General features: G+C 37.6%; 1 protein-coding gene across 1 annotated transcript in view; it reads left to right on the forward strand.

Annotated features, from left to right (window-relative positions):
- The first annotated feature begins 983 nt into the window (after window positions 1-983).
- ANKRD12 (ankyrin repeat domain 12) overlaps window positions 984-27,779 on the forward strand; it is a 110,366-nt gene continuing 83,570 nt past the window's right edge. The window contains exon 1 of the mRNA XM_069468554.1: window positions 984-1,076. The gene's annotated coding sequence lies outside the window, so the exon portion shown is untranslated. The remainder of the gene's footprint in view (window positions 1,077-27,779) is intronic.

Here is a 27,779-nt window from a genome sequence, read left to right on the forward strand (position 1 = left end):
TCTCTGGCCATTGGAAGTTGTGACTGGGAGGGGTCTTACAATCCTGCGGATCCCAGGGCAGGTGCACCGTACTGCGCTTTCGGGGCGGGTGCTGGGGCCCCACCTGGCGCCGGGACGACGGGCTCTAGACGCAGGTGCAGCCAGCTCCGGCCGCGCAGGCGCACTGTGACACAGACGCGCGCGGCCGCCCCGCCCTTCCCGACCGCCGTGCGACCGGCGGGCAGCCGCCAGCTTAGTGGGGAGAAACTCCCGCCTCGGCCTCAAGCTGTGGTGTCAGCGTCGTTTCGCCCGTGGCCGCACTCAAGCTTCTTTATCCACTCCCTGTAAAAATAACATGTGAATACCCTACGTGGGGCCTCTTCATCGCCGCCGCCATTTCCAGACGTGTCCAGTCACAGCTACTGCCGTGGTCGCCGCAAAAAGCGACTGCAGAGCCCGCTCGCTCGGCAGCGTCAGCGGCGCCTGCACTGCGTCCTAGCCCAGCCTTTGGTGCCCTCTCTTTTCTCGGGCGGGTGACAGCAGAGGAGAGGCGGTGACATCGGGTGGGGCGGGGAGAGGGAGCAGCGCGAAGGGAGGAGTTCCGGCCCGCACCCCTCCGCCCCCACTTGGTACGTTCCGCCTCCCCCGCCCCGCTGCTCGAGATGCTTCTCCACAGAGCAGCAAGAGGGGCGGGCGCCGGGGGGCGGGGCGGTCACGCCGCCCGTCCCGTGCCCGCGGGAGTCACGTGTCCGTAGGAGTCACGTGCCCGCGCCGCAGCCAATAGCCGGGCGGCGCTGTCCTGGGAGCGAGGAGGCTGTGGTGAGAGACGGACCGAGACCGGAGATGTTTTCAAGCCCAGCCCCGTCGGCGTTAGTGGCGGTTGCAGCGACGACGAAGACAACGACAGCGACGGCCACACCGAGGCACTCGTTCAGGGGGTGAACCCTCCTGCGCTGGCCGTGCCTCGGGTTCGTGCGGGCGAGGGGGGCGTGGCGACAGGGGAGGAGGAAGGAGGGGCGCGGTTTCGAGCCTGTGCCCGACGCCTAGGAGGAGACTCCTCGGTTCTGCGTTGCTCCCATTTCCCTTCCTGGAGCAAGGTAGGGGACGCGCTCTGCCCACCCCGCCGGCCCCGGACGCGCCGCTGGCCAGCCTGGTGCCGAGCCGCCGCCGGCCTGACAGTGACAGGCCGTTAGTGGCCCCCGGCGCGGGTCCGCCGCGGCCCCGCCCGCCGCCGCCGCCTTTCGCGGCGCCCCGAGGAGCCGCGGCGCAGGTGGGAGCCGCCAGCTGGGCGGGGGCGCCGCGCGGGGCGGGGCGCGGGCCGGGTGGGAGGCTGGGCGCGGGTGCCCCTCGCCGCCGCTGCCGGGGCTGGGTTGCCGCCGCCGACTCCCGGAACATGGCGGGGCTGGCGGAGCGTGTGCGTGCGAGTGTGCGCGGCCCGAGAGGGCGCCGCCGGCGTGCCGGTCCGGACCCGGCAGGGGCGGGGGCGGGGGCGCGCCCGGCCGCCGCGCGCTCCCGCCGCCAGCCGCTGTGCGTGCGCGGACGGCAACCGAGTGCGGGCGCTCAGGCCGGGAGTGCAGAAGGTATCCGGGGTCTGGGGAGAGGTGGATGCCAACGAAAAGGGGAAATTGCTGCTTTAGTAGTCTCAAGAGAAAGGAGAGCGGCCACGCTGCAGTTCAGTCTGAATTGCCAGCGTGAGCTGCCCTTGCCGCATTGTGCGCTCAGTTCTTTCCACCGTTTTCCAGTGCCCATTCGAGTGATGTTCGGAGACCCTTGGAGCATGTCAGGTTGTTAGATCTCATTTTGAGGAATGATACGGGGTGACGCATCCTTGATCCCAAAGCGTTGAATAAACGGTTGTACAAAGAGGTTACTGAAGGCCAGCAGCTGACAGCTGTTTTAATAACAGTAAGAAACTTTTTAGGATGGGAAGTTAACAATATCGCACTACTTGAAATCGTAGGAAACGTTTAAAGCAGTGTAGTCACCGGGATTGTAATTTCCAGTGGACATCTGTGGCTAAACTGCGAACTCGAGTGAAACGTTCAGCAGACCCAGTCATCTGTAACGCTTTGGAATTATCTGTAATCTTGAAGTTGAAATGAACCTGCGTTCTCAGTCATGTCTTCCTGCTGTATTTTAAATTATAGACCGGGCGCGGTGGCTCACGCCTGTAATCCTAGCACTGGGAGGCCGCGGCGGGAGCATCCCTTGAGCTCAGGAGTTTGAGGTTGCTGTGAGCTAGGCTGACGCCACGGCACTCTAGCCCTGGTGACACAGCCAGACTCTCAAAAAAATAAATAAATAAATAAATAAAAATAAAAACTAAAATAAATAAATAAATTACAAAGGAGGCTAACTAGTGAAATAGGTATTTTAAGATAAATTAACTGGTTATTTAAAACATATGCTTAAGTAGGCCGTTAAGAACTCCTGGGCACTGATCTGTTTCAGTTTCTTAAATCATTATGCAAAAGTTTTCCTGGAGATTAGCTCAGAACTGGCAAAAGATATGCTTTGTTGGTGCCAAATGGCTTAAAAGCAAAATTAGATAGTGTCGACTGTATGAAATGATGTCTATATATTAACTAATCTTGAGAAAAATCTTTAATTTCAGTTAAAAGCAAAAACATTTAAAGATTGTAAATATTTCCTTAGGAGATTATAGAGAAGGGAAGAAAGATTTTACTGCTTAAGGATCTTTTATAGTTGACGCAAGCACTGGCTACATTTCTAAAGCTCCTCAAACAGCTTGACTTAGATCAAGCTTAACTATTAAGATTATGCTTTCTATTTGAGAGACAGGCAAGGTGTTAAAATGAAGGAAAACCAGAATGTTAAGTGTATTCATGGAAGGAAAATTAGAGTAAAAAGTAGGGTACCTTTAATGTTCTTGATCTCTTATAGTTTTAATAGTAATTGTTAAGAATTAGTCGTTGTCGGAATAGTTTTATGGACTAAGCAGAGCTGGGAAAGTGGAAATCTCTGGGCGTGTATTCCATGAAGAGTATTTGAGGAGGAGTAAAGAGAACAAAAATACTGAGATGAGGAAAGAACTTAGTAGCTGAAAATACATTGTGCAGTCCCTAATATTGGTTCTCTAATATCCAAGAAAAAAAGCCTGAGTTTATTTGGAGACAAGTGTCCAACGAGTGGAATGAATTTGAAAGGAAGATGTTTTTATTAAGATGTCAATGTTACTTTTTTTTCTATAGAAGTAGTTGGAAAATGTAACTGTATTCTTCTGAGATAGGTTGGCGAACCTGGTAGTCACTTGGGATATTTGGAAAACAATTTGTTGGAAAAGAGATTTTTATTCTAAAAACGAAGAAGAATTTTAAAAATGTTATCTCAATTTCTTGATATTAGCTGACCTATAAATTTTCTGTAAACCGTTCTTATGTTTTTAGAGCATTTTTTCAGTCTAAAAAGAATGGTTAGTGTGATTAGTAATTTCCATCATAGTCCATAAGAGATTTAGACTGCTTTTTATATGTAAACTTAATCATATTGAGGTAACATCTGCCAGATAGGCATGAATAATTTGGTAATTAAAACGGGTTGCCTAGGAGCTATTGACACTGCTTTCTGACGTGAAATTTGTTGCTAACAATAACACGTATTGGTAAAATGCCTGTGCCGTGTAAAGGATGCCGTCTGGTAGATTTATCCTTAGACTGGAAGGGACTTCTAATTTTCTAATCCATTTCACAGATGAGAAAATAAAGGCCTGATAAGGTGAAATGACTTACAACTAGTTTGCAGCTAGTTAAAGCAGTCTGTGGTTTGGCTTATAGGTTTCTTTATGTGAAGATGCTAATTTGCCTCTTTCCTTAGAAGTAGCTTTATGGAGTTGTGGAAAGAACACTGAAATATAAGTGAGAAGGGCAGGTTTTATTAAATTCTCGGCTTGTCACTTCCTATCAGTGGTTTTTGACATATAACATTAATTTTCAGAGCCTTGCCATTTTAATCTACAAAAGTAATTTTCCTACATAATTTACAGTGTGTTAGTTGCAACAAATAAGAATACTATATAGAAAGCACACTGTAAACTTTTATGTAGATAAAAAGTGGTGATGTTATTTTTTAAAAAACACAATTTTTAAAGTATAGCAAGGTGTTTAGATCCCTAGGTTTTTGCTTAGCCTCAGCTTTATTGTTTTCAGCACCTGCTATTTTACAGATTATAACTCACTGTAGATACATTTTCTGATCCCCACTTAGTTCTAATCTTAGTAAAGCCTCTTATGAACATTTTAAATATTGCAGTTGTTAGAGCCTGACTTCCCCTGGAGAATACCAAGTTTCTTTATGTAGCATTTGAAAGCATTCTCATATACACTCATGCATGCATAATCTGCTTCTTTAAGAGACAGTGGCGTTTTTGAAAGTAATAGTGAAAGTATCTTAGTAACAATGTTAATTTGTCTCTTGTTTCCAGATGTGGCAATAGTGGGAGATAATTTCCTTCATAAACTCAGCTTTGAATAGTTCATGTTAAGGTTAACTGGTAGATCTGAAGTATATAGAAATGTTAAAATAGAACTTTTGTTTGCTTTTGGTGTTAAGTTTTAAAAACCTTTTACTGTTTGAAATTTATAATACTATTATAGAAACCAGTATGTCAATATTGTATTAGGTAATTAAGTAAGAAATGTCCGATTTCCTTAAGTACTCACTGTGCCAGTTGGTATCTCTGACATTTCACTTTGACGCTTCTAGTTTTATTTTTATTGTGAAGGCACATCCTCATTCTTTCAAACAAATGGTTTGGCTTGTGATTATGTTTCATATTTTTTTAAGAGCAATTCTTGTGAAACCATGGATAAGTCAAAAATTCGTGTTATTTTCGAATATGAGTTCCATCGTGGAACCCAATGCAGCGCAGAAAGCTTCAAATATCAACGAAATGTTTGGGAAGGATGTGGCTAATGAACTCACAGTACGTCAATGGTTTGATAAGTTCTGTTCTGGTGATTTTAATCTTGAAAATGAGCTGCGTGGGCATCCTGAGACCAAGGGGGATAATGATGAGCTGAAAGTGGCAGTGGAAGTGAATTTTCAACCTGTGTGTGAATTAGCAGCAAGATTTGATGATACTATTCCAACAATATCGGACCATTTGAAACAAATCGGCAAGGTAAAGAAGCTGGATAGATGAGCTTCACATGAAATTAAACAAGCAACAGAAAAGAAGTCATCTGGAAGTTTGCCTGTTTTTGCTGTCACGATGTAAAGGCGAACCATTTCTACATCATATTGTTAGGTATGATGAAAAATGGATTCTTTTTGACAATCACAAGCTTTTGACACAATGGTTGGGTAAAGATGAAGTGCCAAAACACAATCCAAAACTGAATATTCATCAGAAAAAGCTACTGGTGTCTGTTTGGTGGTCCGTAGTGGGTATTATCCGCCATAACTTCATGAAACCTGGTCAATTGATTATAGCACCTGTCTACTGCAACCAATTGGATAAAATGATGACGATGCTTGGGATTAAGCAGCAGCCGAGATTGGTCAGTAGAGACAGGCCAATCCTCCTGCAAGACAACATTCTGGACTACATGTCGCACAAACAACGCTGCTCAAACTATAGAGGCTGGACTTGGAAACTCTCTGTCCTCTAGTATATTCACCAGACCTTGCACCAACTGACTACCACTTCTTCCAGACCTTGGACCACTTCTTGGAAGGAAAAATATTCAGTTCCCAACAAGCTGTGGTAAACGTCTTTTGTGATTTCATTGGTACTTCCTCTCCAGGCTTCTTCAGTGCTGGCATAAACAAGATACCATTAAGATGGCAAAACGGTGTGGATAGTTTAGGCTCATATTTTGATTAATTGTCTTTCTTGTTTGATACATAATAAACTTTTGATTCGAAATCAGACATTTCATAATTAATGACCAAATAGTATTACATAGATCATGAGAGTATTTATAGCTCTGAAAACAAATGTCATGATAATAGTAGGTAATATTTGCTTAGCACTTAGAATATGCAAGACTCTGTTTTAGGTGAAATATTTCAGATAATTTTCATAACCCTGTGAAACAGATCGTATTATTATTCTGACATATGGCAGAGGAAACTGAAGGTTTGAACAGTTATGTGTTGATGTAGATACTCACACAGCTGAATAAGTAACAGATTTTAGTTTCCCCTTTCTTAACCACTGCTCTGTGTGCTGTTTCTAATTAAGAGAAAACAGCTGGTTCTGAAGAGTTTTAAGTCAGTGTTTCTTAAATTTTAGACTTCATGAAAAATGCTTGTGGGCCAGCTATTTTACTCTCTACTGGGTGGTCAAAAAATGAAAAGAAAAATACCTTATGAGAATCATGGAAGATAGGTCATCAGGCCTTTTTATGAGATGCTAATATACTTGTTGCTTTTTCTTGTTACTGTTTTTATATTGTCAGAAGCAAATTATTCTCACCAGCTACAAAAGGACTGTAGTTGTTAATGTTATAAGAGGCTATCCTAACAAACTCCACGTTGATATTAATGTCATTGTTCTAAAGAGACATACTTTAATCACAGAGACTGAAGAAAAACTGATTTTAGGACTTTTGCAAAGGAATAAATCCAGCAATAGAAAAGCTGAGTTTGTCCAGATTAGAAAATAGCATCCAAGACTAGGTTTTCTGATTAATGAGAACCTCTAAAAGTCTAAGAAATTTAATTCAAACTTAAGTCCTTAGAAAATTAAGTTTAAACATGGAAATGCTTCCAAATTGAGACAAGTAAAGGAGTTAAATTATGAAGCTGCAAGTTATAAGGTAGAAGTCATTTATTTTTCTTTGGCTTGTAAAAATTCTAAAATTTAAAAATTGTATTTTCTTTGGCCAATTCTTTAACATCTGTTTATTGCATTAAAATTGTTTCATATGTAATAGTTTACTTTTCTGGTTATCACTTTGTATTTAGGCCATAATTAAGGAAAATGTCTTGTTAACTACATTTTAACTACTTTGTTGCTTTTAACTATCTTGTTGCAACACATAAGACAGAGAAGATTAATAGTGGCTAATATATAAAGATTATGCATAAGGAGTTTGGAGAAATGTTAACCTTTTTATTATATAGTTTTTTTATTGTAACAATACCAAAGAGTTATGAGAGAGCTCTATAGCTTCTGAGATTTCAGATTGTTCTTCCTCCTACATAGGAGTTTTGTTAACATTCTGACTTCTAATAGAGAACAAAAACCATGTGTGGCTCTCTCCTGCCTAGAAATAGCTATATTGACTCAAGATAAAAGAAAAATAATACCTTAAAATTTAGAGTGCTTTGTAGTTCACCAAGTACTTTTTACATCTGATTCTCTTGAATTTCACAACTATGAGGCAAAACAAGGATTGTCAGCTAATCTGATGGTATTGAGCCATGGATTGCATCCAGGTTAAAATTATCTGGAGTAATGCTAGATTCCTTTGAAATTCACTCATGAAAGAGAAGCGTTGGCAAACCTAAAGGAAGAAGAAAGACAGACATGTACTTTTTATTTTCTCTCTCACCAAATCCCTATTGTATACAACTGTATTTCTGTTATGTTTACCTCTTCTGAAATAGAAGTAAACATTAAAAATATTCTTCATACAACTTTATTAATATTAATTAGTGGTAATGGTTAATAATGTTAAAGACAATTACATAAAATTAAAATTTCACAGAATATTTTCTATCATAATTTGCACAAGAATATTGTAACAGAGCCAAGCTTGCATTCCAGTGTTCTATACTAAAGTCTTGCAACCTCTGATTTAGAATAAATCCTTTCTACCAGAATTTAATTCTCATTACTTGGAAGTGACTTGGTGATCAAGGAAAAGAACTTTTGTTGAGCTTCTGCATACTAGGTACTGTTAGATACTTTCATATATGTTATTTTAATATATGATGAGAGTGTCTTACATATTTAGTTAAGAAAACGCTTCAAAAATTGTCCCCAGAATTATCTCCAGCTCTAGATCTCATTATTCAGGAACTAACTTGAAATTTATGTATTATATAAATGTAAATCTATTATGCTAAGAAATTTTTTCCTGGTTAAGATCAACCCAATAGTGGTTATTCAGCCTTCAGAAATTATCCTTGTCTTCCAGGATTTGTAAAAACATCTCAAGAATGAAGAAGAGTATTCTTTAAGCTGCACTTGAACAGGACAAAAAAATACCTCTTTACCATGTTTCTATTTGTCCTGATGTTACTGAAAGTAAACAGGAATTATTGACAGCAAATTGTCTTACTCATTCTTCCTTTCCTTTGTCCATTTTTTCCCCTTTGTGGCTCCTCCTCCTCCTTCAGGTCTTAGTGTTCTCTTGCTTCGCAAACCCCTAGTCAAAATAAATCTCTATTTATATTTATCTAGATACTTACATACATACACTTATATTTGTGTTAAATTTAAAATATATTACCATTTTTATTTTACATCTTCATGCTTTTACCTTTAATTGTTGTATGTAGGTTATTTGACTCTAGCTATAGGAATTTGAATTATTAGCTAATACATGGGGAGATAATCATTTGCATTTTTTCTTCTGTGAATTGACAGTTCATATCCTTCGGCCATTTCTTTGTCTTTGTTCTTACAACTTCTAGAAGTAGCAATCAAGAATTTGAACAAATAATATTTTAATAGTTTTATTATGGTTTTTACATTACAAAATTAATATATGCTATTATAAAAGACTGTATAATGAGTTTAACAATTCAACCTTTTTGCATAATCTCTATATAGTAGAGATTATTACTCTTCTGTGTGTTGTATGTTGCAAATATTTTTTCTAATCTTTTATCTTTTGAATCATAACTTTTACAGCACCATTGGCCCTTCACAGACCCCAGAAGAACCTGATTTTCTCCAGAGTACTTACTACCTTATTGGGGTGATTACTCTTTAAGTTCTTTTATTATTCTGTTCACACCCATAGTCCAAGAAGTTTCCCTGCCTATAGCTTTTGTACAACTAAGATATTTGGGAGTAGGTAGCAGAAAATAGTGAAACTCCTTTGAGCCTAGGGGGAAACACGTAGTCTCACACTTGAGTCATATTCATTGTGAACTGCTAATAGACTGGTAGAGGAATAAATTACAAATACTCTATAATGGATAATAGATTCTCCATGGAAATTTTCATTGACTCCTTGCAATGACCTTGTGAAGTTTATCTTATTCCCATTTTGCAGATGAGGTCTGAGTTATTAAGTATGAAATGTCTGATTTCGAATCAAAAGTGTAGTTTATTTTATCTCAAACAAAAAACAGTACAGTTAAAGTGTGCACCTAAACTATCAACACAGTTTTGTTTATGTTAGCGGCAAAGAAGCCTGGAAAGCGAGTGGCAATGAAATCACAAAAGACGTTTACCACAGCTTGTTGAGAACTGAATATTTTTCCTTCCAAGAAGTGGTCCAAGGCCTGGAAGAAGTGGTGGTCAGTTGGTGCAAGGTCTGGTGAACACAGTGGATGACAGAGAGTTTCCAAGTCCAGCCTCTGTAGTTTGAGCAGTGTTGTTTGTGAGACATGTGGTCCAGTGTTGTCTTGCAGGAGGATTGGCCTGTCTCTGCTGACCAGTCTCGGCTGCTTAATCCCAAGCATCATCATCATTTTATCCAACTGGTTGCAGTAGACATGTGCTGTAATCAGTTGACCAGGTTTCATGAAGTTGTGGCGAATAATACCTGCTACGGACCACCAAACGGGAACCAGAAGCTTTTTTGATGAGCATTCAGTCTTGGACTGTGTGTCAGCACTTTGTCTTTATCCAGCCATTGTGCCTAATGCTTGTGATTGTCAAAAAGAATCCATTTTTCATCATACCTAACAGTATGGTATAGAAATGATTTGCTTTTATGTCGTGACAGCGAAGACAGGCAAGCTTCCAGATGATTTCTCTTCTGTCGCTTGTTTAATTCATGCAGAATCCATCTGTCCAGCTTCTTTACCTTGCCGATTTGTTTCAAATGCTCTGATATTGTTGGAATAGTAACATCAAACCTTGCTGCTAATTCACACGTAGGTTGAAAATTCACTTCCACTGCCACTTTCAGCTCATCATTATCCCCCTTGGTCTCAGGTTGCCCACACAGCTCATTTTCAAGATTAAAATCACCAGAACAGAACTTACCTAACCATTGACGTACTGCGCATTCATCAGTCACATTCTTCCCAGACATTTCATTGAAATTTCAACCTGTCTGTGCTCCATTGGTTCCATGATGGAACTTACATTTGAGAATCACATGAAGTTTTGACTTATCTGTGGTGTCACAAAAATTGCTCTAAAAAAATTTGAAAGATAATCACAAGCCAAACCATGCATTTGAAAGACTGCGGATGTACCTTCACAATAAAACTAGAAGTGTCAAAGTGAAGCGTCAGAGATACCAACTGTCAAACTTAGTACTTAAGGGAATCGGACATTTAACCTAAATCATTTAAAGTTACACGTATCTAGTGAGTGAGGTTTACTGTATTCCATCCTTTCAAAACTGTACCTTCAAAGAGGATGATATTATTAAGAGAAAAAGGATAAAATCATAAGTAAATTTAAAACTTTTAGGGGAAAAATATGTAAATTGTATGATGGTTGTGGATTTTTACAGAGAGTGAAAGGTCTTGAATTATCCAGTCTGAAAATGTGATGAGTTATTGAATGTGAAAGTAATTAGAATTTTTTATCTTTTAATTTCTGAATTTTTGAAATTTACCACAATGAACAAGTATTATGGATATAATAAAGTTTTAAACACTACATAATAATTTTTAAAGGAATATTTCTATACACAGCGCATTACATTTAGCGTTGTTGCAGCAGGCATTTGGGAAGATATAAGTGAAGGCAATATTATAGTCTGTGTCTTTTTAAGGTTTCACACTCAGGGTAGGTACAAAATATAGACATATGAAATAGGATTGCTTTCTAGTTGATACAGAAAGGAACATGGTAAGGCCTGTGAAGACATGGGTCATGTCTGTCTTGTTGTCTATTCCATCACGTTGTGAATGGTCAGCATGTATTAAATGAATGAGAATAATCTCAGTGCCAATGTCAGGAGAATGGTCTGTCACAGAGGATCAACTGGGCCTAAGAGCAGAGGTGGGTAGCAGTTGAGAAGGGCCACAATTAGTAGGATGAGGGACTTAATTAATATAAATGAAATTCCAAGGTGGGAACTGTTGTATTACAAATTTTCTTAGAAAATAATTCTAGAAGTCATATGGAATTTAAATTTTCTGCAAGATCACTGGAAAGGTTCCTAGGTTTTAAGGTTTTAGTTCCCAATTCTAAGCACATATCTGAAGAAAACTTTCTCTACTTGTGTGCAGCTTAAAATCTGTCAGGAAGAGATAATTACTTAAAACAAGGATCCATAATTAGGAAGAAATTCTGTGAATATTTTGAAGTTGTGCTGCAGATTTTTTTTTGGTGAATGTATGTTCAGGGTAAAGGACCTGCAGGTTTTGGGCTCTGAAAATAGGTCTCTCCAAAAAAAAAAAAAAGGCTAAGAATCACTGACTTGGAAATTTAAGTTCAGTATATGATGTATGACTCTTTCTTAAAATAGTCCTAAATTTCTTTTTTAGGTGTTATTTTATAGCAGAAAAAGTTATTAATATTTTTCTTTATATAAAGGAAATGTATAGGTAGATCAAGCACACATCCGTACCATCAGTGAGATTTGCTTTTTTGTTTTTTCCAATTCAAAAATATTTCTGTGGTTACAAACCAGGAAATGTTTTATTTTAAAAATAAAATCAAATACGCACTTTTTTAAATTGGCTATGGGGTTTTCAAAGTACCAAGCTTTTCATGTTACTTTTTCACAGCTATTAGAATACAGTGGGTTTACTCTGTTCTGGTCCCTCATTACCATGTTTCTCCTTATTCTTACCAGTTTGCTTTGGGAGGGAAACAGTCTATAATTCTAAATTGCTCTGGCCAGAAGAGCTACTGATGACACATACTACTAAAACCAGTTTAGAATATGTTATCCTTTGACTGCCTTGGGATATACAGTTGTCCTGAAATTGTGTGTGTGTAATATGAGGTAAATTTACATTGGAAAGTGAGCTGGAGACAGAAAAAGCGAGGTAGCATATCAAGACTAGGCCCAAACAATTCTGCCCTGGTGTGAAGTCATGGAAGTGACTCTAATTGTAGGCATTGAGACAGTGTTAAACCGAAATATTGTTGGGTCAGGGTAGAAATGGTGTGGTATGCAAGTTAAAAATAACATTACTTCCCTTAGCATTGCTCTCTTGTAGGGTACTGATTTCAGCTCCCCATAAATGCATGAAGAATTGGGGTAGAGTTTTTAGGCTTCCAGGCTTATATTGTGGGAGCAGTGATTGTTGTAAACTTTTTTGGGTTTTTTATGACCTATCCCAATATCATTTATTTTATGTATCACTGTTAAAACACCCATTACCTATGCAATTAAATGTCCTTTCATTTAAGGCTAAAGTATGTGCCTATCAGTGTTAAAGCAGTAAAAGTGAGATAGAGCCCTATTTTGGCTGTGAGTAGTACTTACTATGGCACCAAGCTTATTTACAGTTGTTATGGTATCTTGCAAAAATTGGCTGCAATATCTTGTCTTTTGGAGGGGAAGCAGGGGAGCAAACTTAAAATACCGAAATTTTTTATTTTGAAATGTTTTGGATAATTAGCAAGGTATAGAAAATAGCATAATGAGCTTTTCTTCTTCTCTGGACCTATTTAAATCTTTTTCTTCAAAGTTCATCTCCAATGTCACCTGTTCAATGAAGCCTGACCTTTTCCATCGAAACTATGTTGCACATTGTATAGCAGTAAGAGCAGTCTGACTAGGGGAGCCGAAAATAAGATTGAATATATAAGGTAGAAATCTACCTTGAAATCTAGTGAAGGGAAAGTTAGACTTTAGCACTACACTATATGCAGAACAGTATTGATGAGTAGATGTGAGAGTAACCTAACTAATCATTTTAGGAAGATTAGTCTAGTAGCAGCTGTGTGGAGCAGTGGGTCTGAAAAGAAGTGGTGAATTCTAACTCATTTTGATGGATTTTTCCCCCCCTCCTAGTTACTACTCTGTTAGATTTTTAGTTGGCCTTCAGTTTACCATTTTGCAAGAAAAGAAAGAGGTAATGGCAGAATTCTTAATTATGGGTGTTTCTAATTTTCAAGATTTGGGGAATTACTCCTGACCCCTTTCAGAATCTGTAAGCTTTTTCCACTGTTGAACAGTGAAATGAATATATTGGCTATTAGATTTTTACTTTCAGCTTTGGTAGTTTTTTCTGCTGCCAGTGCCAAAGATGCCAAGTAAAGCTGCCTAACCATTTTTTCTGAGCTGTTGCAGCCCTCTACTGGTTTATGGAAGTTGCAACAATTTAGAACCCTTTAGGGCGGGAAGGAGGTCAGTAAACTCAGCTACTCCTTTTCAGAATCTTAAACCCTTAGAAGTCGTCTATGCTAACCCTGTCAATTGCAGATGACACCTACCTTAACAGCTCTGGAAGAAAAAATATATATATAAAAGATACATAGGGCAAATAGATAATTGTAAACACAACTGCTTATATTACTTTATTTACAAACTCTAAATGTATTGTTAGAATGTAGTCCTTTATAGTAAGATGTTTCACATTGTCAAAAAAACTCTTTAAAACTAATCTCTTTTGTAAATATTTAATGAAGTAATAAGAATTTTATATTTTAAAAATTGGAGATATTCAGTTATTACTATTAGAAGATAAATACAACAGATAGATGCTAATCGCTTCTTGAAAATATTTCCAAAGCATTTTTATTCTTATTCACTGCTGGAGCTAGAAGCTTAGGTGTCATTCTGGCATCTATATTTTTTGTTTACTCCTCCACCCCACCTCACAATCAGGTCATTATACTTTCAGTGATCTCATTGTCTCTTATCTAATTCCTCTTAAATCCGTCTTCCAGAGTTTTACCAAGGACATCTTCGTAAACACAATACTTGGATTATGTCACTAACTTTTTAAAAGCCTTAAAATTTTGTCACCATAAAGATCAAACTACACAATGACAAGTGCTTCATGATGTGATTCCTTTCTACTTTCTTTACCCTCATTTTCTATCCCACTGTGCTTCAATTTTTTGCTATCGCTTTGATGTGACTTGCTTTTTTTTTTTTTTTGTGGGCATGTGAGCACACCTGTGCACACACTTATCCTCGCCTCCCCAGCCCCATCCATATCTACCTACCTCACAGTCATCCTCAAGACTCTTATTTTAGTGTTACATCTTCTTGAAATTCCCCACCCCTGCCCCTATACACATGTACCCCAGTTGGGTGCTCCCTTTCTGTTACTATTATCATACTTCTATGGCATTTATTATTCTGCGTGGTAATTAAACTGTCTTTTGCCCGTTAAAATCTAAAATCCCTTCAGGCTAGGATTGTGTCTTGTTCATCTTAGTTCCATTATGTGACATTATTAGGTGGTTAGTAAATGTTAAGTGATAGAATAATTGCATGAGCAAACTGGGGTATGACACCTAAAGGAGATATCCACGGTTAAATCTTCTAACATCACAAACTTAATTCATTTTTGTTGAAGTTTTGAAGAGAATTCTTCAGACCAGTGCTTATTAGACATACTTTTTATGATATGTCTATATTGAGGAAGGATGGGTAGATAAAGAATGGTAGAATTTTAGCACTAGAATGGACCTCATTTTGAAATGAGGAAACTGAAAGCCAAGGAGTTTACTACTAAAACCCAAGTCGTCTAGTGCTTTTTTCCCCACTTTGGTAATTTTCTCCTGATATATTTTGCCTTCTATTCAGCTAGGATTAGTAGATATTAGTTGTTTATATTTCAAGTAGTTGGACTGCCTATAACTCTATATTATCCTATAGGTTTGCCTTTGTGGAATTTTGAATGTAATATACACATATAGCTAAAGCATATTGTCCATTTATAATTATTTACATTGTATAGTCTTTTGAATTATTTGCATTGCTCTGATTTCCTGAAAGATAATATAACATTTAGCAGCACCAACTAAAGGTGCAGTCTATGTTTACTGCATTGAAGTTTTGTCTTGAATCTTTTGCTTTCTTCCCTATTCTGGTGATGGGGTTAGAAAATATGTAAGTACCTTTTATCCCTTTCCTTCTACCTCTATCTGAAGCAGTCTTTTACCTGCCATCTCGTGTATTCTTTCCTCTTGGGTTCTACCCAGAGCACTGCAGGTCTTCAGAACAAACCAAGTAGAAGTAGACCTATTTTATTATTTTTAAAATTTTTATTTCATTATAAAAGTAGTACATATTCATGCCAAAGTAAAAGCATTATAGAACTTTATAAAATAGACCACAGAAATTCCTTAAGGATGTTTAAGAACATTGTTTTAAGGACATTGTTGAGGACAGTTTGTTGTAAAGGATTATGGATGCTTGTACTTTTGTCTTCATCTTTTGCATGCTGTTGGTTAAATTTTGCCATTTTTTTTTTTTTAAATGATACTCATTTCTTGGCCTGGAATTCAACCATTAGATTCTTGTGGGAAAATGTTATGGAATAGCTGCCAGAAGCCATTGTTATGAAAATTAACCATTACTTACTTTAGTAAAGTATGATAAAGGAAGCATGTTCTTTTTTCATAGACTGAATTCTTGAGTGGCTAATGGGGTGGGGGTGGGAAGTCCATTTAACTCCTCAGAAGCAGGGCCATTTTGAAACCTTTTCCACTGTTTTTTCAAAGCCACTTTTAAAATGTGAAAGAATTAAGCTGTTTGGTCTGTTTAAGTAGGAAATACTTAGTGTTTATGATTAATGGTTCTTTTTTGCATGTGGGGAAAACAGCAATATCTGTAGTAATTTAAGCTATCACTTTTTTATTCATATAAAAATATTTGGAGTGAAATTGTTCCAACCCTCCTATTCTGGAATCAGAATTTTGGAAGGAAAGGAGATCTTAGATGTCATCTAATCTAATTTTGCTTTCAAGAAGAAGAAACCAAATATTGAGAACTGATGAAGGTCAAGTAAAAAGTCAGTGGTAGATCTTAGAATAGAATCTTGGACTTCAGGCTCCCAGATCAAATCACAGAGAAAGTAATGGTCACTTTCCTAACTGAGTGACCCTTAAGGACCATTGAAATTTGTTACTGGTCCTTTAATCTAGTTGCCTTTTTTCTCAAATCAATTTTGGAGGAAGCATTTTTGCCCCCAAAGCAGCTGCAGCTCATTGGAAGCTGGAACTAAAATAAAGTTAGGAACTCCCATTCCGTACTCACTGTTATCTCTTTATTTTCTTTAGGTATTATTGATAATAGAATAAAAATTGGTGGCAAGGTAGAGGGCAGCGTTTAATATTTTATATGCACCAGACATAATGCAAAGATATGATTTCAGTTCTCATAGCCTTCTTTATGAGTTGAATTTTATCATTTCATAATATAGATGAAATTAAATAATTTAGAGTTTGCTCTCAGCTATTTAACCTAAAGTACATTTTCCGGGGACTTCTGAACAAAATGGCAGACTGCAAAAGCCCCCTTCTTTTTCAAATATATGGAAAGGTAGATAAAAATAAAACTAAATTTAATAAAAGGGGAATCCATAGGTGTCTGAGGTGAAAACGAACTCAAAGTCATAAGAGAAAACAGAAAGTGAGGCCCTGTCCTGTAGGGAAAATAAACAGATACACCTAATTGTGTGAGGTTTCCTGTAGTAGTGGGATCCACAGGCTCAGGAATGGCAGGGAGCTGAGACTGGGCTCCTTGAATAAAAGCCCAGACCAGGAAAACTCTGAATTGTTCATAAATAGGGCCTTAAAAAAGGCCTGGGTTTATGTTTCCTGATATATCTTCTTCCTATCTTTTTATTTTCAACCTTTTTCTGCCTTTTTTTTTTTTTTTTTTTGAGGTCTCTTTTTAAAGAAGTATATTGCTTTTTTTATCCACCCTCAGAGACTTTCTTGATTGGAGAGTTTCATTTACTGCGATAACACTTACATTGGAAATTATTTACATTCTACTTACTATACCTTTTAAAAATATTTTTTCTGCCTTCTGTCACAGAGATTCAATGTTTTTGTCTTCAAAGGTGCACATTTATTTTATTGAGACCTATATTTCTATTCATTTTCCACAATCAGTTTCTTAATGTGTATCTTCCCTCTAAACCAGATAAATCCTTTACTCACTTTCCTCTGATCTCCTCCCCCATGCCCCCTTTTCCAGTAGCCATGTTCTGTAGAATTTAGTTCTGGATTATTAGGGTATTCTTCTATCCATTTATCCTTTTTCTTTTTGTATGAAGTATACTTTATTAGATTATTTACTCTTACTATTACATAGTGTCCTTGTAGATTTATTTCTATTCTTATTTGAGTGCCTACTCAAAAGCAGTTTTCAAACAAGCTATTTATATGTAAACCTTCTAAGGCTTTCTTAGGCCTGAAAATATCTTCAGTTAACCCTCACTTTTTAAAAATTTATTTTTTTAGAGATGAGGTGTCGCTCTGTCACCCAGGCTAGAGTGGAGTGGCCTGATCATAGTTCAGTATAACCTCAAACTCCTGGACTCAAGTGATCTGCCTACTTCTGCCTCCCAAAGCACTGGGATTGCAGGTCTGAGCCACCACACCTGGCAACCTCACTTTTATTTTTTTTTTTTTTTTTTTTTTTTTTTTTTTGTTGAGACAGAGTCTCACTTTGTTGCCCAGGCTAGAGTGAGTGCCGTGGCGTCAGCTTAGCTCACAGCAACCTCAGACTCCTCGGCTTAAGCGATCCTACTGCCTCAGCCTCCCGAGTAGCTGGGACTACAGGCATGCGCCACTATGCCCGGCTAATTTTTTTTTTTTTCTATATAGATTTTTTTAGTTGTCCATATAATTTCTTTCTATTTTTAGTAGAGACGGGGTCTCGCTCAGGCTGGTCTCGAACTCCTGACCTTGAGCAATCCACCCGCCTCGGCCTCCCAGAGTGCTAGGATTACAGGCGTGAGCCACCGCGCCCGGCCAACCTCACTTTTAAATGATAGCTTAGTTTGGTTAATGATTTTGGTTTGAAATACTGTCCCTTTAACATTTTGGAAAACAATTTGAAAACAATTACTACATTGTTTTCTTATCTCTGATGTTGCTTTTGGGAAGTTCTGATGTCAATTTGATTTCTTATCCTGTGTGTGTGACCTGTAGTTACTCCCTAGAAGATTTTTGAAATTTTTTGTCTCTTTCAGTTTGACCGTAATGTGTCTGGGTATGTAGTTCATTTTTCACCTTGTTTGGCTCTTGGATTAATATTTATTCATTCATTCACCAAATACTTACTTTGTTGGAAGCCAACTGTGTGCCAGGATGTATTCAAGACACATTAATCGGAGGTTTTTAATCTTTCCAGTCGTTTCTAATTTCTGGGAAATTATTGGTCATTTTTTTCAAATTTTGTTTTCTCCATTATTTTTCTCTTTTTCTAGGAATTCCATTATTAATATATAGATTTTGTCACTTCTAACTTCTCTGTATCTCTTAACTTTATTATTTTTCCTTTTTTTAAATCCCTTCCTGATGCCTTCTAGAACTATCCTCTACTTGATCTTCTGGCTCACTAATTCATTGTTTGGTTCATCTATTATTTACCTAATTTGAAGGGTTCTTTATTTCAACCCTTATTATGTTCATTCCTTGTATTTCTTCTTGGTTCTCTGGTTCTCCTTTATAATTGCTTAGACCTGCTGCATATTACCAATCTTCTATTTCTTTGAAGATTTTAAATGTTTTTAAAAGATTCTTCATGTGGCCGGGTGCAGTGATTCATGCCTGTAATCCTAGCACTCTGGGAGGCTGAGGCGAGAGGATCGTTTGAGCTCAGGAGTTCAAGGACCAGTCTGAGGAAGAGCAAGACCCCGTCTTTACTAAAAATAGAAAAGTCAGCCGGGCATCATGGCGCGCCAATAGTCCCCGCTACTTGGGAGGCTGAGGCAGGAGAATCTCTGGAGCTCTTGGGTTTGAGGTTGCTGTGAGCTAGGCTGACGCCACGGCACTCTACTTCGGGCAACAGAGTGAGACTCTGTCTCAAAAAAAAAAAGGAAAGAGGAAAAAAAAAAATTAAAAGAAAAAAATTCTATATGTGTCTGTTCCATTAATTCCACTTCAAATATTAATAATATAGTTACTTTAGAGTTTTGATTTTATTCTCAGTTCAGTGGGAAACCATTAAAAAAATTAGGTAGGGCAGTGATATTATTTGATTTTTAGTTTTAAAAGACCATTTGAAGGCGTGGCACCACAGCCTGTAGTCCCAGCTACTCAGGAGACTAAGGCAGTAGGATTGCTTTTGAGCCCAGAAGTTCAAGACCAGCCTCGGCAACATAGTGAGACCCCATCTCTTAAAAAACCACTCTGGCTGCTTCCTAAAGAAGATGGGCCTGTGTGTGTGTGTGTGTGTGTGTGTGTGTGTATAAGGAGAAGGAGGGGGTAAGAGTGTAAGTAGGGAGATCATTTGAGAATTGTTTGCAATAGTTTATTCAAGATGTGATGGTGACTTGAATTAGGATGGTAGCTATTGAGGTAGGTGGATGTAAATTTAATTTGGGATATATTTTAGAGCTGGAATCAGCATTTTCGAATTCTTGGGTTTAAGTGATGGATGAATGGTGGTGCCTTTTATTGAAATGGAAAAGATGGGTGTGTGGGTATGGAGAAGAGGTTTGACAAGGAAAATTAAGAGTTCTCGGTAGTCTTTTTTTGGTGTGGTGTGCCTACTAGACATCCATGTGAAGGTGTCAAGTAGGTATTTGGATATACAAATCTGGAGTTTTACATGAGGTCTAGAACTAGAGACACAGAATTGTAAGTCAGTGGCGTGGTAAGTATTTAAACCCATGAGACCAGATTAGGTTTTTTAACTCACACATTTAGGTAGTGTAAGTTAGAGAATGGAAAGGGGCCCAGCAGTGGTGCTGAGGCTCTGCTGACATTTACAAATTCTGCAGAAAAGGAGAGGTTAAAAAAAAAAAGAAGAAGCTTCTTTTTTATTTCTTATTATTTCTATCATTTGCATAATTTTCAGCATAGAAATGTACCATAATTTGTTTAACCAGGCATAAATGGATATGTAGATTTTTTTGGGCATCCTAGTAACACTTTCTTGAATGTCTTTGAATATTATATTTACATATTTGTACAAGTACACTTGTAGGATAAATTCCTGGAGGTTGAATTACTAGGATAAAAGGCCGTGCATTTATATTTTGATGGTTCCTGCCATATTTCTCTCCAAAGAAGATATCCAAGTTTTCAGCCCTGTGAGCATTATATAAGAGCTGGTTTTCCTGAACCCTTGCCAACACAACCTTAATCTTTGTCAGACTTTTAAGTGAGAAGTTGTGTCATCATTTTATAGTTTTAAAATTATGAATGATTTTGAATACTTCTATCTGTTTACATATTAGGTTGGTGCAAAAATAATTGTAGTTTTGGACCATGAATTTTAAATCACTATTACTAGGCTTGAACACATCTGTATTAATCAAAATAGGAACCTTACAATCAACACATTTTGCCAATGAGAAATAAGTTTCTTTATTCCTGTAGCATAAAAATTGGTGCTTTGTGATTCTGTGAGCTCTTAGAAAGCATTTTCTGCATCCTGCTGGTTGTGGAAGCGTTTTCCCTGCAAAAAGTTGTCGAGATGCTTGAAGAAGCGGCAGTTGGTTCGTGAGAGGTCAGGTGAATATGGCCAATGAGGCAAAACTTCATAGCCCAGTTCGTTCAATTTTTGAAGCATCAGTTGTGCGATGGTGCTGTTGGGTGTTGTCGTGGAGAAGAATTGGTTGGGCCCTTTCTGTTGATCAATGCCGGCTGCAAGCGTTGCAGTTTTCAGTGCATCTCATTGATTTGCTGAGCATATTTCTCAGATGTAATGATTTCGCTGGGATTCAGACAGCTGTAGTGGATCAGATGGGCAGCAGACCACCAATTTTTGGTGCAAGTTTGGCTTTGGGAAGTGCTTTGGAGCTTCTTCTTGGTCCAACCACTGAGCTGGGTCGTCATATAAAATCCATTTTTGGTTGCACATCACAATCTAATCAAGAAATGGTTCATTGTTGTATACTAGAAGACAAAACACTTCAAAACGATGATATTTTGATTTTCGGTCAGCTCATGAGGCACCCACTTAGCGAGCTTTTTCACCTTTCTAATTTGCTTTAAATGCTGAACATAGAATAGTCAACATTGAGTTCGGCAGCTTTTCTTGTAGTTGTAAGAGGATCAACTTCGATGATTGCTCTCAATTGGTCATTGTCACTGTGCTCATCATCAAGGTTCTCATCTCCTTTGCAAAACTTCTTGAACCACCATTGCACTGTGTGTTTGTTAGCAGTTTCTGGGCCAGATGTGCTGTTGATGTTGCAAGTTGTCTCTGCTGCTTTACGACAACCCATTTTGAACTTGAATGAGAAAATCACTGGAATTTGTTTTTTGTCTAACATCATTTCCGTAGTCTATAATAAATATAAAATAAACAGCAAGTAATAAGTCATTAGCAAAAAAAAAATAAAGTGAGAAATGTGCATTAAAATGATGTATAAGATAACCATGTTTAAGAATGTATTCTAATATCAAATGGAAAATTTCAACAATGCTAAAACTGTAATTACTTTTGCACCAACCTATTTATTTTTCTTTGGACAATGTCGTTATGCCTTCTGTTTTTTGTAATAAGTTTTTTATTGATTTATTATAACTCTGATTATTTTTCATATATATTGCAAGTGTTTTCACTTCTGATGTCTGCTTGTAATATTCGCTTTACAGAAACTCTAGATTTAGAACTTCAAAAAAAATGCTTCTAGCATACATTTGTATCACATTTTGGAAAGGCTTTCCCCATCTAAGAATTTTTTTCCCTAGTACTTCCATGGTTTGATTTTTATGTTTATTGTTTGACCCAGATACCAACATTTTTAACTTGTCAGAATTAATTGCTAAATTCATTTGGTGAGAACTGGCAAGATAATTTCGAGAAAGAAAAATGAGGAGGCACTAAAATTAGTGTTAGAAAACTGTACAATAAAAACAATGTAGTAACGTTATAAGAATGGAAAGACCAGACTAGAAAGCCCAGAAAGAGATTCAGTTATATAAAAGAGTAAGATTCTGATTTAAAAAATTGACATTACAGATAAATGGATGGGAAGAGTTAAACATTAGAAGAAGTTAAATAAGATTGAATATATTTTCTGATCTTGGGGTACAGAAGCTTTAAATCTAAAAGCAAAGCAAGGATTTATAAAGAAAATTAAAGGTATCAGAAATATATTTGCATTGTGCACCCATATTCACAGCAGCATTATTCACAATAGCCAACCCAGTGTCCATCGTGGATGGGTAGATCAACAAAATTTGGTATATGCATATAATGGAATATTACCTAGCTTTCAGAAGAAAAGACACTTGCTACAACATGTGTCAAAACTTTGAAGTCATTATGCTAAGTGAAATAACCCAGTCACAAAAAGACAAATATGGTATGAATCCACTTATATGTAGAGCTTGTAGCTGGTTGGCTTAAAAAAGTAGCCTTTAGCAAGTATTGATACCTCCATGCAGCTCTTAGGATACAGAAGTTGAAGTATAAGCAGCATGTAATAGCCACCAAGATTGTTATACAAAGAATGGAAGAATACGAATAACTCTTAGCCACATGAAGATAACACCAACTATTTTCATTTATAAAGTGGCTGTACCTGCCACTATGCATTTTTCCCCCAACCCCCAGCACTGTATGAGGATTCCAGTTTCTCCGTATTCTCACCAACACTTGATCTTAGTTTTTTTTTTTTTTTTTTTTTTGGAGACAGAGTCTCACTCTGTTGCCCTGGCCAGAGTGCCCATGGCATCAGCCTAGCTCACAGCAACCTCAAACTCCTGGGCTCAAGCAATCCTTTTGCCTCAGCCTCCCGAGTAGCTGGGACTACAGGTATGTGCCACCGTGCCTGGCTAGTTTTTTCTATATGTATTTTTAGTTGTCCAGCTAATTTTCTTTCTATTTTTAGTAGAGATGGGGTCTCACTCTTGCTCATGCTGGTCTCGAACTCCTGAGCTCAAACAATCCACCTGCCTTGGCCTTCCAGGCCTCCCAGAGTGCTAGGATGTCTTCTTAGTCTTTAATTCTGGTGGATGTGTATAGTGGCACCTCATTTTTATTATTTTTAAAAATTTTTATTTATTTTTGAGACAGAGTCTCATTCTGTTGCCCGGGCTAGAGTGCTGTGGTGTCAGCCTAGCTCACAGCAACCTCGAACTCCTGGGCTTAAGCGATCCTTCTGCCTCAGCCTCCCGAGTAGCTGGGACTACAGGCATGCACCACCATGCCTGGCTAATTTTTTTTTCTATATATGTTTTTTAGCTGTCCAAATCATTCCTTTCTATTTTTAGTAGAGACGGGATCTCGCTCTTGCTCAGACTGGTCTCGAACTCCTGACCCAAGCCATCCTCCCGCCTCAGCCTCCCAGAGTGCTAGGATTACAGGTGTGACCTACTGCGCCCGGCCAAAATTTATTTTTTATTGATACATATTTGTACATATTTGTGGGGTACATGGATATTTTATTACGTGCGTAGAATGTATAATGATCAGGGTATTTAGGGTATCTATCACCTCAAATATTTATCACTGCCATGTTCTGGGAGTACATCAAGTCCTGTCTACTAGATATTTTGACATATACAGTACATTGTTGTTAACTATAGCCATCCTCAGCTATAGAACGTTAGAGCTTATTTCTTCTAACTAACTGTATATTTGTACCAATTAACCAATCTCTCTTCATTGTTCCTTCTTCCCTGACCCCCTACCCCATATCTATTTGACTGTCTCCATAAGATCAACTTATATAGCTCTTACGTATGAATGACAAAGCATCTCACTGTTAGTTTTTCTGGTGACTAATGAGGATGAGCATCTTTTCCTGTGCTTATTTGCCTTTGATGAACTGTTAAAATCTTTTACTCGTTTTAAAATTGGAATATCTTATTGATTCATAAGAGCTATTTATGTATTCTGGATATAAGTCCTTATAAAGATATAATTTGCAAGTATTTTCTCCCAGTATAGCTTTTCATTTTCTTAACAGGGTCATTTAAAGAGCAGAGTTTTTGTGAAGTCTAATTGTTTTCCTTGTATAGTTTCTACTTTTCATAACCTATTTAAGAAATCTTTGACTAATCCAAGGCCACTAAGGTATCCTGTTTTCCGCTAGAAGTTGTATAGTTTTAGCTCATGTTTAGATGTTTAAGGTAATTTTCCTCTTTTTCTCTGTGGAGTGAGGTAGGGGGTCAAAGCTTTTTATTTTATTTTTTTTGGCATATGGATAAACAGTTCCAACACCATTTGTTGAAAGGAATATATCCTTTCCCCAGTGAATTGCATAGACAGCTTTTTCAAAAATCAATTGGACATGTATGTGTAGATCCATTTCTGACTTTCTGTTCCAGTAATCAGTAAGTCTGTCTTTACACTAGTAAATACTGTCTTCCTTACTGTGTCTTGTAATTTGGGAGAATTGACATTTTAATAACATTGAGTGTTCTGATCCAGGAAGATGGCATATCTCTCCACATATTTAGGTCTTTAATTTCTTTCAGTAGTGTTTTGTATAGTCTTACATATATTTTGTTACATTTATCCCTGAGAACTTTTGATGCTCTTGTAAGTTGTTTTTTGTTATTGTTTTGAGACAGCGTCTTACTCTTTTGCCTAGGCTAGAGTGCAGTGTCAGTATCATAGCTCACTACAACCTCAAACTCCTGGGCTCAAGTGATTCACCTGCCTCAGCCTCCTGAATAGCTTGGACTATAGGTGTGCAGCAACATGCCTGGCTAATTTTTCTGTTTTTTTTTTTTTTTTTAGAAATGGAGGTCTTGCCATGTTGCCCAGGCTGATCTCAAACTCCTGGCCTCGAGCAGTCCTCCCACCTCAACCTCCCAAAGTGCTAGGATTACAGATGTGAGCCACTGCACCTGGTCGTATTTTTAATTTCAATTTCTAATTGCTTACTGCTAGGATGTAGAAATAAAATTAATTTTCATATATTGATCATGTATTATATATCCTTCCTAAACTTGCTTATTAGTTCTAATAGCTTCTTTGTAGATTCCTTTGCTTTGTCTACATAGATGATCATGTCTTCTGGAAATAAGGCCTATTTTCCTTCTTCCTTTCCAAGCTATATACCTTTTATTTTTTTCTTGCCTTATTCAACTAGATAGGGCCACCAGTAAGTACAGTGTTGAATAGATGTGGTAAGAGTGGACATCCTTGCCTCATTGTTAATCTTAGAAAAGAAAGCATTCAAGTTCCCTTTTATTTCAGTTTGCTAAGAGTTATTATTAATGAGTATTAAATGTTATGAAATGCTTTTTCTCTGTTTTTTTTTTTTTCTTTTAGGACACAATTAAAATTTGCTTTAAATATTTCTTTGGGGAAGGGACACCACACTTCTACACAATGAAGAGAAATATTTTTACAATCCAGGAGTCTTTTATTTTTTTACACCTCTTATGCCATGAATTCATAGGAACTAGGTTCCAGCACCTCAGGCTCCTTTCCATTGCTTCTCACAAAGTGTGCTACGCCTCCTATGCCATGAATTCATAGGGAATAGTTCCAGCAGGTCAGGCTCCTTTCCATTGGTTCTCACAAAATGTGCTTCTCTGAGTGGAGCAGGCTGGCGCTTCAGTTGAACCCAGGTACCTTTCTCTTTGGCTTCCTTCTTTTTCTGATCATTTTCCTTCACACATTTCAGGAAGCTGTCTCTGCTGTTAGAGTGCTTAATATGCTCAATACACATATTAATCCTCCTGGCAAGAATCTTGCCCTTGTTTGTTTACAACAATGCCAACAGCATGCTGGGTAACAGTGTAGACTCTTTCAGTGTTGCCATGATGACATCTGTGGGGCATGCCTTTTTGAAAAGTACCCATTTCCTTGATGTCTACAATATTACCTGTATTGTGGATTCCCATGTATGTGCCCAAAGGAACAACTCCATGTTCCCTAAAAGACCTAGAGAACAGGTATTAGTGCCTCTCCTCTATCCCTTTCTGTTGGTCATTTTGGCGAATTACTAGAAGATGGCAGCTCTGGCCGAAAGGGCATTTTCTCTATTGAGATGCTCATGTATGTGTTTTTGTGGTTTTAGTTAATAGAGTGAATTTACATAGATTAATTTTTAAACATTACGGTGACCTTGCATTCCTAGGATAAACCTTATTTGGTCATGATGTATTATCCTTTTTATGTATAATTGGATTTGATTTGCTGATACTGTGTTTTGTTTTGATATCATGAGGTATATTGGTCTATAGCTTCTTGAAAAAGGCTTACTCTGGGTATCAGGGTAATGATGGCCTTATAAAATGTGTTCCTGACTCTTTTTTTTTTTCCCCCCCAGGAGAGTTTGTGTAGAATTGGCATTACTTTTTCCTTAAATATTTTGTAGCATTCATCTTAAAGCCATCTGGACCCAAAGTTTTGTTTTTAACTTTGAATTTAATGTCTTTAATAAAACAGGGCTATTGAGGTTGTCTTTTCTTCAGTGAGCTTATGTGTTTGTAGGATCTGTTGTGATATTCCTCTTTCATTGATCTTATTGATAACGTAGGTCTCCTCCCTTGTTTCTAATTGGTGTGACTAGAGATATATCAATTTTGTTGATCTTTGTAAAGAACTGGTTTTCACTTTGGTTGACTTTATTTTTTTAGTTTGGAGATACTCTTGTTATCTTTCTATAATTGACTTTTAATTTCTTTATTGTCTGAGAGTGAACTTTGTGTGGTTTTAATTATTTTAAATTTGTTAAAATTTGTTTTATGACCCAGGATATGGCCTATCTTGGGGACTATCCTATGTGCTCTTGAAAAGAATGAGTATTCTGCTGCTGTTGGGTAGATTTTTCTGTAAATGTCAATTAGATGTAATCAATTGATGACATTTTTTCAGTTCTTCTATGGCTTTGTTGCTTATCTGTCTTAATGAGAGAGTAGTTAAAGCCTCTAACTGTAATTATGAATGTTTCATGTATTTTGAAGCTCTGTTGTTGGTTGCATACATATTTAGGATTGGTATGTCTTAGTGAATTGACCCTTTTGATCAATATGTAATATGAACTGTCCCTCTTTGCTCTGAGGTCTATTTCATCTGTATTAACGTAGCCACTCAAGCTTTCTTTTGATTAGCGCTTACATGACATCTTTTTCCAGTCTTTTATTTTAACCTACCTATTATTTGTGTTTTTTATTTTAGTCTTCTTTATTTTAATTCTTTTCTCTTTTTTTTTAAAATTTTTAAAACAATCTTGACTCTTATTCATTAAAATATTCTTTTTTTTTTTCACTGCATAGGAGGGCAATAGAAAACCTACCTATTATTATATTTGAAGTGAATTTTTTGTTATTTTTTTTCCTCCTGGCAATCTCTATCTTTTGATTGGTATGTTTAAACCATTTGTATTTTATATAATTATTAATATGTTTGGATTAGATCTGTCATTTTATTATTTGTTTTTTGTTCCTTCTGTTTATTTCATTCCTCAGTTTTTCTTTTCCTGCTTTCTATTGGGTTATTTGCACATTTTTAAATACTCCATTTTAATTATCTAGTGTGATTTTGTTTATTTCCTTGTATAGTTTGTATAGTCGTTACTTTGGTGATTACAATACACGTCTTGGACCCAGAATAAATGCTTAGTATTTGTTGATTGAAGTAGTATTTTGGGATTCTAATTGTGATTTTTATTATGTTAGTGCT

This window comes from Eulemur rufifrons, chromosome 5, assembly GCF_041146395.1.
Source record: "Eulemur rufifrons isolate Redbay chromosome 5, OSU_ERuf_1, whole genome shotgun sequence".
Taxonomy (NCBI): Eukaryota; Metazoa; Chordata; class Mammalia; order Primates; family Lemuridae; genus Eulemur; species Eulemur rufifrons.